Source organism: Geotrypetes seraphini, chromosome 2 (assembly GCF_902459505.1).
Source record: "Geotrypetes seraphini chromosome 2, aGeoSer1.1, whole genome shotgun sequence".
NCBI classification, from domain to species: domain Eukaryota; kingdom Metazoa; phylum Chordata; class Amphibia; order Gymnophiona; family Dermophiidae; genus Geotrypetes; species Geotrypetes seraphini.
The window spans coordinates 359,988,770-360,001,175 of record NC_047085.1 but is presented as its reverse complement, the minus strand read 5'-3'; the positions used below and the strand labels follow the sequence as shown (position 1 = coordinate 360,001,175).

At 44.8% G+C, this 12,406-nt stretch overlaps 1 protein-coding gene across 1 annotated transcript in view; it reads right to left on the bottom strand.

Moving 5' to 3' along the window:
- The window catches only part of VWC2 (von Willebrand factor C domain containing 2), a 151,222-nt gene that overhangs the window by 16,772 nt on the left and 122,044 nt on the right, over nt 1-12,406 (bottom strand). The window lies entirely within an intron of this gene.

Here is a 12,406-nt window from a genome sequence, read left to right as displayed (position 1 = left end):
AAGCTGATCCTATAGCTATTGAGCTAAGGAATGGTCCTGGTTTGAATGCCCCACCAGTTAATGCCATTTTTGTAAATGTTTTGAAGACTACTGAGGTATTGTGAAGTATATTATGAGTGAATGGGTGTATATATTGAGTCCTAGATGAAATGTTATGTATTATGTGGTATTGCATAATTTATGTGTTATAGATTGATGAAATTGGAGCCTTTGCTATTTTAGGCTCCTGAAGACACCTATCCAGCGAAACACAGAACTGTGTCGAGCATTGATAACTGCCACATTTGGATAGAAATGCAATAAGGATTATATGATATATTTTGGAGTTATGGAACTTACATGCAACAATTGATCTCAAGATACGGACAGATGCTGTTTGTTTTAGACCCCGCTTGGACGGGTGATGCATATGAACTTTTTGCACTGATATAGATTTATGGGGAAGGCTTCGGTATTTATGTTGGATGAATGAGTTGTATGTTTATGGGGTTCATAATTTAAAAAAAAACCATCTAAAAAGTGTCCTAAATGGCTACTTGGACGATCAAAAAGCCCGATCGTCCAAGTACCCATAATCAAAGCTGGTTTTAGACGTATCTAAAACCAGCTTAGGCCTTTCCCATGCCACTAAACACACAGAGAGAAAAGAGGCGTGTTTAGAGGAGGGGAAAGGGCGGGCGGTGGATGGGAGGTGGGCCGACCTACGCCTAGGCGTGCAACAGGTATAACCAAAACCTTAGGCAGGTTGCCTAGTCGGCACTTATACGTTTTGACTTAGACGAAGTCAAAACAGGTCTAAGTGCTGAAAAAGGGACCGCTGAGCTGATCGTGGCTGCTGCGATCAGCTCAGCGGCCCCAGCAACCTGCCTACCCCCTACAGCAATGATCGCGGCAGGAGAGATGCCTCATCTCCCTTACCGCGATGCCATCACTCCTCTACCCGAACTGCTGCGACCCACGGCAGGAGAGATGCCCTATCGCGGCAGTTCTGGTAGAGGAGTGATGGCATCACGGTAGGGGAGATGAGACATCTCTCCTACCGCGATACATCACCCCCCCACACACAACATTGGGGTAAGAGGGAGCGCAAACCCTCTTGCCCCGCGGCACCCCGACATTCCCCGACAACATCAGGGTAAGAGGGAGCCCAAGCCCTCTTGCCCCGCGGCACCCCGATGTTCCTTGACGACATCGGGGAAGAGGGAGCCCAAGCCCTCCTGCCCCGGGCACCCGCAGCACCCCATGATTACGATCAGGGCAGGAGGGAGCCCAAGCCCTCCTTGCCTCTCGTCCCCCACCCCCCTAACGATCGGGCAGGAGGGAGCCCAACCCCTCCTGTCCAGGCGGACCCCCTACCCCCCACTACAATACGGGCCTATTTTGGTTGGCCCAGACACCTTAGACCCCACCTGTGGGTGGGGTTTCAGACGCCTGGGCCAATCCGGCCCCATTCTGCAGCCGGCTGGCCTGCCAGACAGGCGGGTTTGGCACCTCTCCGTCTGCCCAACATTTTACAGGTATGGGGGTGGGATTGGGAGTGGGGGGGGTCGTGGGATCAGCGGGGGGTCGCGGGTTGGTGGGGGGGCCGATTGGGGGATCGGGGGGATGTTTGTTGGAGGGGGTTGTGTCGAGATCAGGAGGGCCTGGGATCCCTCTTGCCCATATTGTAGTGGGGGTGGGGGGTAGGGGGTCCGCCTGGGCAGGAGGGGTTGGGCTCCCTCCTGCACGATCGTGTAGGGGGGTGGGGGACGAGAGGCCAGGAGGGCTTGGGCTCCCTCCTGGCCTGATCGTAATCGGGGGGTGCTGTGGGTGCCCGGGGCAGGAGGGCTTGGGCTCTCTCATGCCCCGATGTCATCGGGGAACGTCGGGGTGCCGTGAGGCAAGAGGGCTTGGGCTCCCTCTTGCTCCAAACATAATCGGGGGGGGGGGGGGTGGTGCCGTGGGGCAGGAGGGCTTGGGTTCCCTCCTGCCCCGATGTCGGGGGGGGGGGGGGGGGGGTTGGTGTGGATTCTGTAATCAGTGTTGTTTCTGACAGACACCGGTTACAGAATCCAGCTTTTAGGTGAAGGACTGGCTCCTCCTTCGCCTAAAAGCCCTTGTGTTAGATGTTTGGGGCTTAGGCGTTTTTTTGGTTCATTATGGGGTATAAGTGTAGACGTCGTGGGGGTATAAATGTAGACGTAGTGGTGGTCTGGGCGTTTAAACAGCTGAATGTAGAGGCAGGCCATTATCAAAAAAAACCTCCATTTGGACGTTTTTTTTGGATTATGGACATTTTCCCTGCTTCTACTTTCAACGTTTAAGGCTTTAGGCCAAAAGGGGACTTAGATGTTTTTTTGATGATGCCCCTCCACATGTTTATTTATTGAGCATAATTATATTTATGTGAATGATATATATTGTTATGAGTAGCATTACATTATAATAAAAGATATGTAATTAAATGAATTAATAGTTCCTTAGTCTGATGCTATATTAGAACTATATGAGATAGATAAAGAAGGACAGTACAGCAAAACACACTCCAATGAAAGGATAAAAAAGATCACAAAATATATAATGTGAAGAAAGTCCTCAGTTATCACAACTCTAATATGGGAAACCAAAACCCCTAATTCAGAGTTGACACATAATAAACCCAAAATGGGTGATACTTCGCATTATATATTTTGTGATCTTTTTTATCCTTTCATTGGAGTGTGTTTTGCTGTACTGTACTTCTTTATCTCTCTCTCATTTATTTCTGAGATAATTTTTTGGTATTTTATTTGATATATTATTTCTTGTTGGGTTTAATTTTTCTGTACCGGATAATGCCATGGCAGTGAGAGTGGGTATTCAAAATAATGGAAGGCCTAGTAGCCAAACGTCTCACTGACTATCTAGAAGACCACAACATACTCCAACGTACACAATCTGGCTTCAGAACCAACTATAGCACTGAAACACTACTAGGATCCCTCCTGGACACAGCTAGACAACACCTCAGTACAGGAAAAAAAATATCCTCATACAACTAGATCTAACTGCAGCATTTGACCTGGTAGACCATAACATTCTTCTACAAATTCTGGATGCAATTGGTATCTCAGACAAAGTATACGCATAGTTCCAAGGATTCTTAAAGACCAGATCCTACAGAGTAAAATCAAGCAACGAAAAGTCAGAACCCTGGTCTAACGCCTGTGGTGTACCTCAGGGATCCCCTTTAACCCCCACACTCTTCAACCTCTACATCGCATCCCTCAGCACCTATCTAGATAAATCAGACATAATCTTCTACACCTATGCAGACGACATCATCATTCTTCTTCCTTTTGATCAATCAAAACCCTCCATGACAGACACTATACACAAAACATTAGAAACAATAACAACTTGGATAAAAGACCACAAACTGAAACTAAACTCAGACAAAACAAAATTCATTCTCCTAGAAAATGATAAGACCCTATCCATAACAAACCTAGTAATCAACTCAACCACATTCCCCATGCAACCCACCCTAAAACTATTGGAAATGACGATTGACAGGTGCTGTTCCATGCAATCACAAATCAAAAAAATAATACAGAAATCCTTCACAATCATGAGAAACTTAAGACAAGTGCGAAAATTCTTCAACAAAACACAATTCCGGATCCTGGTCCAGGCCCTAATTCTGGGTCTCCTAGACTATTGCAACATTTTCTATCTCCCCTGCCCCGCAACCATGATTAAACAACTCCAAACAGTCCAGAACACAATCCTGAGACTCATCTACTCACTGAGGAAACATGAAAATATCACCGAGGTGTTCCTCCACTCACACTGGCTACCAATTCAAGCAAGAATGCAATTCAAGTTCTACTGTCTTCTATTTAAAACCATGAACGGCAACAGCCCAACATACCTAAACAACCGCCTAATCCGAACCACCTTAACCAGTCAGAGGAGAACCCACGCTCCATTCACATACCCCCCAATCAGAGAAGTCAAACGGAAAAAAACTGTACAGTGGCCTCCTGGCCATACAAGCAGCAAGATTAGACTACCAACTCTCTACTTTGCTGATAATGACCTCAGACTACAGAACATTTAGAAAAGAAATAAAAACCATACTATTTTAAAAAGCCCTGATACCCAACAATCGAAACCAACCTAAAGCCTCACTACTCTCTAAAACAACCTAACACCACAAGAACCACCTCATCTCTATGAACCAATCTATTCTATAATTCTTCTGGAAAGGGCCAGATAGATCCTTTATGTAATCCGCCTTGAACTGCAAGGTAACGGCGGAATAGAAATCACTAATGTAATGTATTCAGTAGCACTATATGGTAACATGGCACTGGTAATGCAATTTAAATATCAACACCAATAGCTATATATTATATTATTAATAAAGATGATTTTTGCATAAATATTGACTCATTTTAAAATTATATCCTTGTTCATAGGGAAAACACAGGTTTCTGGATCCTACCAGAAGAGAAGACGTAACTCTACTCTCAATACCCCAAGAACAGTGAACACACCAGTCTTGTTGCTCCCAAATCATTTCTTTCCTTTCAAGAAGTCAATGGGGGAAGATCAGAAGCTTGAAACACAGCCACAGTCCTTATACATTTCATTAAAAGTAAGAGACATAAAATCATCAATTCAAATCACATCATCACTCTGTTCCAGAATCCATCCTGGAGGGCTCTTCTGACTCAGAAAGTGATGTGCGAGAATGAAGGTTTACCTAAGGTGACAAATATCCTTGCTAGGGCCCTTGCTCTTCATTTTAAATGAATCTGTACATGTTCCTATCTTTGCACACCATCTGTGAATTACATTTCCATCAATTTGTGATCTTCCAAAAGTCCTTGCTCAAATGAATTTTATATTTTTCTGTCATTACATAGTGTCTTTCTCTAGTCTCTACTACAGTTTGTGATGTTTCTTGTAGGACATGTCACGTTTAATATCAAGATGTATTCTGTAATTTATGCATATAAATATTTAAATAGAGGTCTCAGAGGGAATATGTGAAAGAGAAATGAAATGAGGAAATGGAGGACTACTCTGTGGAAGGTGAGATGGAGCACTAGGAAATGTTTCCTTTTTAAAATGTTTGACGCTTGTTAGGGGGTAAAGGACATACAGCTGTAGCACTCACACACTATATTTGTGTGTAACTCCATTATGGTAAATGCAGTTGATTTGAAAGTGCTCTAGGAATCCATTCCAACAGCAGGACAAGCTAATCTGGCTACTGCATAACAAGTTAAAAACCTCTGAGGGGCGGTTCATTTTCTACAAGCAATTACTGTTTACATCTGCCTTTGAGATCAGCAGCAACCTGCTTGTGCACGTCAGACTGAACTTCCCAACATTTTCTCTCGCCACCAGCTAGAACTGCTAATAGACACTGGACATTTCTCATTAAAAAAAAAAAAAAAAAAGATTCTCAAGATCTCCCTCTGTCTGTGAAGTCTCTGTGAAGTCAGCTCAGCACAAAATCTGTCAACTGCTCATTAACTCCCAGTCACTTCCCCTGGAACCCTGATTCCTCATTTAGAAAAGGTGCTTAAAAGTCTATAGCTCATTTCCTTCCCCAATTTATTTTTATCCATATAATCATATCAGGGAAAGTTCATGCATGAGAGGCAAGTCTACTTTTCTAAGCAACTTCTCACCCTATGTCACTAGCTCCCAGGCAATTTTGACCACACCACCATTGTCTCATAACCAGTCTCACCATCTATACTTATGAAAATCTTCCATACTCTGGATATATCTTATTGCCCACTAAGGAGGTGCTTGGTGTTTTCCCTTCCTCACCACCAAGACTCCTGCACACCACATCCTCCTCCTAATACTGACTTTCTCCAGTCTCTTCACCCAAAACCATGTAACCATGTCGCTCACTCTTTGAATTCACCATCTCACCCTCCCTTCTGCCTCTACTTTCTTCTCAGCCCTACAGCTTCACAATTTTCTGCCTCATCTAACAATTCTCACTGTTCCTATGTGCATCTAGACCAGTTTCTCAACTTCTTCAAGCCAAGTACCCCTTAAGTCTAACAAATATCAACTGAGTACCTCCACCAGACTCCGCCCTGGACCCACCCCGGCTCTGCCCCTGACTCCACTTCCATAATAATAGTACTAATTGTAATGCAATTTCTTCAATTTTTCATATACACACAATATAATCTTATTACATAATGATAACCACAAAATTAAAAAAAAAACACAAAGCACACTGTACACAGAAAAAATGTTTATTAACATTTATATACTTTTTTTTCCCAAAGAGGTCAAGGCAGATGATTTTAAAAATATGCAATGTCACCTCAGTAACAACTATAGAAAAATAGACAAATGTAGTCAAAAATATAGACCGCAGTTATAAATTCTCTAAACCGACACATTTCGATCACTAAATTGAAAATAAAATCATTTTTCCAACCTTTGTTGTCTGGTGTTTTCATGAGTCTCTGGTTGCATTTCCTTCTGACTGTACATCCATTATTTCTTTCTTTCTGCCTCCTGCACGCTTCCTCTCCTCCGGACCTCATTCCCTTTACCCAACCAACATCTCTCTCTGTCCCTCCATGTCTAACTTTTCTTCCTCTCTCCTCCACCCCTATTGGCAACATGTCTCTCTCTCTTTCTCTCTCACTGCCAACTGTCTTGAGAGATCCAGGCATCTCTCCCACTACCTCTACTGCCACATCCAACATCTCTCTCTCTCTCATACCCCGGATCATGTGCAGCATTTTTCACCTCTGCCCACCAGCCCCATGCTAATTTCTCCTTCTATCACCCCTCTGCAGCACAATGCCATATCTTTCCCCCCATCACTATGCCCAACATTCCTCCCCCTTGCACCCCTTTCAATCTGTTCCTCTGTTCTCTCTCCACCACCATATCCAACATTTTTCCCTCTCATTCTTCAATTCCCCGTGCATCTCATAGAAACATAGACACTGACGGCAGAAAAGGGCCACAGCCCATCCAGTCTGCCCACACTAATGACCCACCCCTACCTTCCCCTATGTAGAGATCCCACGTACCAATCCCATTTTGTCTTAAAATCTGGTACGCTGCTTGCCTCAATTACCTGTAGTGGAAGATTATTCCAGCGATCAACCACCCTTTCGGTGAAGAAATATTTTCTGGTGTCACCATGAAATTTCCCACCCCTGAGTTTCAACGGATGCCCTCTTGTTAATGTGGGACCTTTGAGAAAGAAGATGTCCTCTTCCAACTCGATACGGCCCGTGAGATATTTGAACGTCTTGATCATGTCATCCCTCTCTACCTCACTCCTCTCTCTCTCTGTGCCCAATTTTCCTCTTCATTTCCCCATGTGCACCATCTCCCTCTCACTCACACACTCATGCCCAACAATTCTCCCATTCTATTCCCTCCCTCCTATGTCCCAAGTTAGTGCCCCTTTCCTCCCTCCCTTCTGTGTCCTATGTTCATGTCACCTCCCTTCCTTCTGTGTCCCAAGTTTGTGCTTCCCTCCCTGTCTTTGTCCCAAAATCAGGAGCCCCTCCCTGCCTTTGTCCCAAAATTGTGCCCCTCCCATGTCCCAACGAGCTCCTTCCCCCCTCCCCTTCCTCCCATTGTCCCAGATCATGTCCCCTCTCTCCCTTACTTGCTTGAACCGCACTCACTTCCTTCAGGGCTTTCTAGCTGGGCTGATCCTTATACCTTCAGCGGCAGTTGTTACAGGGATGCACGTGCAGCGGTTCACACGCTGCACATGGCTGATCCACAAGCCTTCCCTCTGACGTCAGCTGTGATGTGGCAGGAAGGAGGTAACTGGGATCCCCTGCTGCCCCGAAAGCTTTCCTCCGACGTCAGCTCTGACATCGGAGGGAAGCCTTTTGTGTCAGCTTTGGTGGAGAGGGACGGGCAGGAAGGAGGGATCCCCACCGGTGGCTTTGGCGGAGGGGTGAAGGTAGGCAGGCAATATTGTCAGCGGCAGCCAGTGCTGCATACCCCCAGCAGCCAGCTCATGTACCACTAAGGGTACGCATACCGTGAATTAAGAAACACTGATCTAGACTGCAGTCTGGTCCCCCAATGCCTCTCCCACGCTCATCCGTATTCTCCTACTCCTTCTCTTACTCTCTGCTGGAGATATCAAGCCCAATCCCGGTCCTCCCAATCAACCCTCACCCTACTCATACAGGTCACACCACAATGTAATCAATCTTATTTTATGTTCCCCTCCTCCCCCTTCCTCTCTGCCTTACCCTTACATGTCTTGTCTATCTAAATTAGATTGTAAGCTCTTCAGATCAGGTACCTTCTATTACATGCCTTTCAGCACTATAGAAATGATAAGTAGTAGTAGTAGACATGCAAAGCTCATATTACCTATTTAACTCTAAATTTTGAAAGTGGTACATTAATATTTGGCATTTTAAACATACCTGACGTGTTTTCTTCAAAAATGATGACTGAGTAAATGACACCTCTGTCTGAAATTATAACACTCATTACTGAAGTTACAGTAATTAAATCACATTTATTCATACTAAAACTGTTGATAAGAAATGATTGCTTAGAGAAAGGATAACAAGATATCCCTTATTGTATGCAATAAAGTACTGTAATTATGAATGTGAGGCATCTTTTCAAAATGCAATATTTAGTGCTTTAATGGATTGTCATTTATGTTTGCTATCTGGCCTTCTGTTTCTTATTTTGTAAGTTTTTTTATGTCTATAGAGGGGCATAATAAAAAAATATGTTTAAGTCTGTTTTGGGCCTAAATCACTAGTCGCCCAAAGTCAGCAGCATTTAAAGTCCTTTCTTGAAAAATACGTCCAAAATATTTTCTTTTTTTGAGAATCGTCTAGCTGTTAAAGGGAAACAGCCAGCTAGGGAGGAGGTAGGACCGCTGGACGAAGGAGACAGGAAGGGAGCGGTGAAGGAGGAGAAAGAAGTCGCAGAAAGACTCAACATGTTCTTCTCGTCTGTATTTACAAACGAAGACACAACCAACATACCGGAACCTGAACAAATCTTCAATGGAAATCAAGCAGAAAAATTAACATCCATGGAAGTGAGCCTTGATGATGTACACAGGCAGATAGAAAAACTTAAAACTGACAAATCCCCGGGTCCGGACGGAATCCATCCCAGGGTTCTGAAGGAATTAAAGGAGGAGATAGCGGAACTACTGCAGCAAATTTGCAACCTATCCTTGAAAACAGGCATGATCCCGGAGGATTGGAAGATAGCCAATGTCACGCCCGTCTTTAAAAAGGGATCAAGAGGTGACCCGGGAAACTACAGACCAGTGAGTTTGACCTCGGTTCCGGGGAAACTGACGGAAGCACTGATTAAAGAACACATCGATGAACATCTGGAAAGAAACGAACTTTTGAAAACAACCCAACATGGTTTCTGCAGGGGGAGATCGTGCCTAACGAACTTATTGCACTTCTTCGAAGGAATTAACAAACGGATGGACAGAGGAGACTCCATAGACATCATATACCTTGATTTCCAAAAAGCCTTTGACAAGGTGCCTCACGAACGTCTACTCCGGAAACTGAAGAACCATGGAGTGGACGGAGATGTACATAGATGGATCAGAAACTGGTTGGCGGGTAGGAAACAGAGGGTAGGGGTGAAGGGCCACTACTCGGACTGGATGGGGGTCACGAGTGGTGTTCCGCAGGGCTCAGTGCTAGGGCCGCTGCTATTTAATATATTCATAAATGATCTAGAAACAGGCACGAAGTGTGAGATAATAAAATTTGCGGATGATACAAAACTATTTAGTGGAGCTGGGACTAAAGAGGAATGCGAAGAATTGCAAAGGGACTTGAACAAATTGGGGGAATGGGCGGCGAGATGGCAGATGAAGTTCAACGTTGAGAAATGTAAAGTATTGCATGTTGGAAACAGAAACCCGAGGTACAACTATACGATGGGAGGGATATTATTGAATGAGAGCAACCAAGAAAGGGACTTGGGGGTAATGGTGGACATGACAATGAAGCCGACGGCACAGTGCGCAACAGCCGCTAAGAAAGCAAATAGAATGCTAGGCATAATCAAGAAGGGTATTACAACAAGGACAAAAGAAGTTATCCTGCCATTGTATCGGGCGATGGTGCGCCCGCATCTGGAATACTGCGTCCAATATTGGTCTCCGTACCTTAGGAAGGATATGGCGTTACTCGAGAGGGTTCAGAGGAGAGCGACACGCTTGATAAAAGGGATGGAAAACCTCTCATACGCTGAGAGATTGGAGAAACTGGGTCTCTTTTCCCTGGAGAAGAGGAGACTTAGAGGGGATATGATAGAGACTTATAAAATCATGAAGGGCATAGAAAGAGTAGAGAAGGACAGATTCTTCAAACTTTCGAAAAATAAAAGAACAAGAGGACACTTGGAAAAGTTGAAAGGGGACAGATTTAAAACGAATGCTAGGAAGTTCTTCTTTACCCAACGAGTGGTGGACACCTGGAATGCGCTTCCAGAGGGAGTAATAGGGCAGAGTACAGTACAGGGGTTTAAGAAAGGATTGGACAATTTCCTGCTGGAAAAGGGGATAGAGGGGTATAAATAGAGGATTACTGCACAGGTCCTGGACCTGTTGGGCCGCCGCGTGAGCGGACTGCTGGGCATGATGGACCTCAGGTCTGACCCAGCAGAGGCATTGCTTATGTTCTTATGTTCTTATGTATGTCCAACCTTTGATCGTCCAGACCGCTAAGTCGTCTATCTTTATACCACATTCTCATCCAAAAATTTGTCCAAGTCAAAAACGCCTAGAACAAGACCTTTAGGCCGTGGGAGGGGCCAGCAAAGTGATGGACTAGACACCCAGACATGGCAACAAAGTAGTGGGGCACCTTACAGGTCAATGCTGTCAACTTCACAAAAAGGGTGCCACATAAACATGTCACCACAACTCCCTTGCAGGTCATGGTGAGACCCCCAAAACACACTATACCCACCTGTCTACCACCCCAATAGCCCTTATGGCTGCAGGTGCCACCTATATGGAAGTATATGGAAGGATTTTGGGGGCGGTTGGGCAGACTCACATTTTCCATAACAAATGCAGTGGTTAGCGTGGCTTATAGGCCTAGGTCCTCCTCTCTTGTTCACTAGCCCACCCCCCAGACTACCTAAGCCTGCGAGTTCACGCTCTCTCCAAGATTCTTGGAGATCTCGGAGAGAGCGTGAACTCGCAGGCCTTGAGCAAGGCCCAGCAAGAAGAGGAGGCCGATCTTCGGGCACCGGCACCAACGCATAGGACATGCCGCTGCTGAGGCCCAGATGAAAGTAAGAAGTGAGTTCGGGTGGGTCTGGGGGACATCGGATTGCAGCGGGGGGGGGGGGGTGCTGGATCTCGGTGGGGGGGGGGTGCTGGATCTTGGAGGGGAGGGTGCCGGATCATGGGGGGAGGGTGCCGGATTGCGGGGGGGGGGGGGGGCGCTCGTAAATCGAGGCACGCTCGGTTTCTGAGGCGCCAATTTTGTGAATGTTTTGCTCATCTTGCAAAACACTTGCAAACCGGTGCACTCGTAAACCGAGGTACTACTGTATTTCAAAGAACGATATCTGACTATACACTTGCATGGATATCTCAAAAAGAAAAGACCCCCCTATTTGAGTCACTCCAGGTTTCAAAATTAGAAATTCTCTTCTTCTTTTGTGAGTCTCTCTGGAGACATCAGGAAATATCTGGATATGGAATCCCAGGAAGTTCTTGGATCTGTTTTTGAAGAAAAGTTTTAGGATCCAATCCTTGTCTGGAGCCAAAGCCACAGACAGCAAGAGGGTGGCTGGTGTAGCCACTTCTCTATCCGATTGTTCCAGTATAGCTGAAATGTCCAATGGATCATCCTGAGCCTTCCCATCCTTTTCTTTTTTTCCCACTTGGGATTTAACAGGAAGATAATAAGCCCTTGTGAGAGGAGGTAGAGAACTTTCAGGTATTTGTAAAATCTCCATAAAATATAATTTCACCATTTCTCAGGAAGAAATTGATAGGATCTAAGGAAAATGTATAATCCTCAAATTATTAGCCCGACTATTATTCTCTAGAGCTTCCAATTTCCTCCTCATAATTATATTGTTTTTAACCAATTGATCTTGATTATTTTTTGCTGATGTTAATTCTATATTTGTCTTCTGAGTTTCTACTTTTAACAAAGATATATCTTGTTTTAACAAAGATATATCTTGTTTTAATTTCTCTTTTCTGTTCTTTAATTTCTCTGTCCAAATCTTTTATTTGGGGGTTTAAAGAATTACCCAAGTTCACCACCAAATCCCAAAGCACTTCTAGGGTGACTTCTGGGCTTTTAACCACTGAAAAGAAGTATGCTTGTGTGGTCAGAGGTTGTTCTAATGATTGGTTTACCTCAGTGAAGTCTTGTCCTTCCTT